The sequence below is a fragment of the Arachis hypogaea genome, chromosome 15 (assembly GCF_003086295.3).
Source record: "Arachis hypogaea cultivar Tifrunner chromosome 15, arahy.Tifrunner.gnm2.J5K5, whole genome shotgun sequence".
NCBI lineage: Eukaryota > Viridiplantae > Streptophyta > Magnoliopsida > Fabales > Fabaceae > Arachis > Arachis hypogaea.
Window position 1 is genome coordinate 80223187 of NC_092050.1, and position 3329 is coordinate 80226515.

Sequence of the window (3329 nt, forward strand, 5' to 3'; positions counted from 1 at the left end):
TACATTTTACTTCTCCTTTATTCCATTCGATGCCGTGATCTATGTGTTAAGCGTTTCAGGCTTTATAGGGCAAGAATGAGTTGGAGATTGGAAAGGAAGCTAGCAAAAATGGAAGGAACATAAGAAATTGAGGAGATGACCAGCGAGAAGCGACGCAACCGCATGGACGACGCGACCGCGCGAAAAAGAGCAATTTGCATCGACGCGGCCGCATGGATGATGCGACCGCACGGATGGAACAGCACGAGTGACGCGGCCGCATGGACGACGCGTCCGCGTGGTAAAGTAGAAACGCGAATGACGCGTCCGCATGAGCGACGCGATCGCGTGACGTGCGCGACCTGCATAATTTGCACATTTGCTAGGGGTGATTTCGGGCCCTATTTTGACCCAGTTTTTGGCCCGGAACATCAGACTAGAGCCAGAGAACATGCAGAAACCAAGAACAACATTTATTCTACATAGTTTTAGTTTTAGATCTAGTTTTACTCCTCCTCTAGGTTTTCTCTCTACACATTCATAGTTCTTAGGATTTTAGTTTCTCTAGCTTTTGCATTGGGATATTGAGAAGAGTTATTACCTCATCAAGACTTCGTCATTCTAGTTCGTTTTCTTTACTTGGCTTACTCTTCCATGTTCCTTGCTTTGTTTAATTTTACCATTGGAATATTTTTAGGATTATTTAATACAAGGATCACTTTTATTTTAAATTGATTAATTTTAATTTTTATTTACAATGTCTTTCTTTAATTCCTTTTCATATGCTACGACTTTTACCTTTACAATGAGTGAGTAGTTCCCTAACTTGATGGGGAGTTGAGTGATAAGAACCCTTGAGTTGGAAGGTTCAAGAGAAAGTTTGTAATTGGGTTATTATTGGATTGCCTTCTAATTCCTGACACCAATCCTCCCCAGAGTGGATTGGGACTTGTGAATAGAACAGAATTCCAATTTGTTTTACCTTCCCTTACTTAGTAAATGATAACTAAACAGAATAACTCTCAATTGTCAACTAATCTTAAGAATGTTCCATCATGAATAGGGCTTCCATGTAATCAACTCCCAGTCAAGGCTTTTATTTACATTATTCAATTTCATCAGTTTAATTTCCTGTTTACTCAACTCAACCCTTTTCAAAAACATCTGATTAATAAAATAGCACCCTTTCCTGCAACTCGTTGGGAGACGACCTGGGATTCATACTCCCAGTATTTTAAATTTCAATTTTCTGTGACACCTTTCTAAATTGAGCACTGGATTTCTGGCGAGTTAAGAACTATACTTGCAACACATATATTCTAATAATTTTTAATTCACCAATTTCTGCCCGCATCAATTTTTGGCGCCGTTGCCGAGGAGTTGCAATAGAGTGCTAAAGTTATTAATTATAATTTATTTATTTGCATTTTATTTTATTTTGCTACTATGAGCTGTCTGTTTCTTTCGTCAAATGACGCGTTCACTTCCTGATCTGCGCTTGCTAATATTCGATCCTGAAATTGAAAGGACTATTTCACGAATAAGGCGAGCTCGGCGTCAGTTAGCCCGCTCCGAGGGCGGATCTGAAAGTGAACTTGAGGAAGAAACCAGCTCCCGTTCTACTGATTCGATTGATTCACGTGCAGAAGACATGGCAGAACCTAGGAGAGTTACCATCCAGGAGGAAGGAGCCCCTAATTTTACAATGCAACTGTTTCAAGCGCATCACCCAGCAGTGGATACAGATTTTGAAATAAAGACCGCACTGCTCAATTTGATGCCCAAGTTTCATGGCTTACCCGCTCAAGAGCCTATCAAGCACCTGAGAGATTTTCAGGCAGCCTGTTCTACTGTCAGGTGAGATGGTACAGATGAAACTTCAATTTTGCTGAAAGCTTTCCCATTTTCTCTTGAGGGAAAAGCAAGAGAGTGGTACTACACTCAACCCCTAGCAAATGTATCCAACTGGGATACGCTCAGAAAAGAATTTTTGGAGAAATTCTTTCCATCTGAAGTTACTGATAAACTAAGGAAAGATATTTCCAATATTGTTCAAGATGACAACGAGACTCTCTTTGAATATTGGGAGCGCTTCAATAATCTTCTGGAAGCATGCCCCCACCACATGATTGACAAGATAGTGTTACTCAGTTATGTCACACAGGGCATGAGGCCCCAAGATAAAACCACATTGGAAAGTTCTAGCAATGGGTCTATGAAGAAGTACAAGACCACTGATGAGGCATGGCAATTGATCAGCAACTTAGCTGAATCCACTAGGAACCACAGACAGAAGCAAGGTCGTTCAAAAGCCGTTGCAGAAGTATCCTCTAGCAGAGAGACTGCTGCTCTAACTCAGAGTATCTGTGAGATGACCAACTTGCTGAAGCAGATGCAATTGAATCAACAACAAGTTCAGCAAGCTCAATTTTCTCCAGCACAGCAAAACCAACAGTTAGTCCCACAGAGAGTTTGTGGAATTTGTGCTGATTATAGCCATTATACTGATGAATGCCCGCAACTCCAACAGGAAGACAACATGGTGGCATCCACTCATAACTTCTATGATCGCCCCAACCAAGGGTACAATCAAGGTGGAAATAATAACCATGAATGGCAAGAAAATTCTAACCAGAATTGGAGGGACAACAATAATAGAGGAGGCAGAGATAATCAGGGAAATCAGAGGTGGAATAATAACAACAACAGGCAGCAGAACCAACCTTACAGAGCACCTCACCTGAGGCAATCCCAAGGACCACAGAATACCCAATAGCAGACCTCTCAATTTACTCATTCTTCTTTATCTCCTAATGAAGAGTTACTACAATCTTTTGAGCGGAGACAACAGACCATGGAAAATAACATTATGAATAACATTAATGCCAGTCTGAATGGTCTGACCTCTACTTTGCAAGCTCTTGTTTCACAGATTGGATCAATGCAAAATTCCAGTAACCAACCTTCAAGCTCCGCTGGAATCCCCTCTCAACCATTACCCAATCCAAAGGGAGGCATTAATGCCGTCACCCTGAGGTCCGGAACCACACTGTAGGAGAGGAATCAGGAGGAGCCAGGCTCACCAGGACACACCTCAGCTGAAGAGGTAGTAGAAATAGAAGATGTCGAAGAAGAAGAGGACATACAGGACATAGCTGAAGAAGAAGAAGTGCAACCACAAGAGGAAGCACCAAAAGGCGCAGACACTGCAGAAAACACTACTCCCATTCCCTTTCCACAATTTGCAACGAAGCCCAGGAAGCAGCTGGAACCCGATCCCAAAATGGTAGAAATATTCAAATAGGTTGAGGTAACCGTTCCTTTTTTTGATGTTATTCAACAAGTACCTA

General features: G+C 41.8%; 1 non-coding gene across 1 annotated transcript; it reads right to left on the reverse strand.

Moving 5' to 3' along the window:
- Positions 1 to 2002: 2002 nt before the first annotated feature.
- Positions 2003 to 2110, reverse strand: LOC112752614 (small nucleolar RNA R71). Its single transcript, XR_003177041.1, has one exon. It is a non-coding gene; the product is annotated as a small nucleolar RNA R71 (small nucleolar RNA).
- Between the last annotated feature and the right edge of the window lie 1219 nt (positions 2111 to 3329).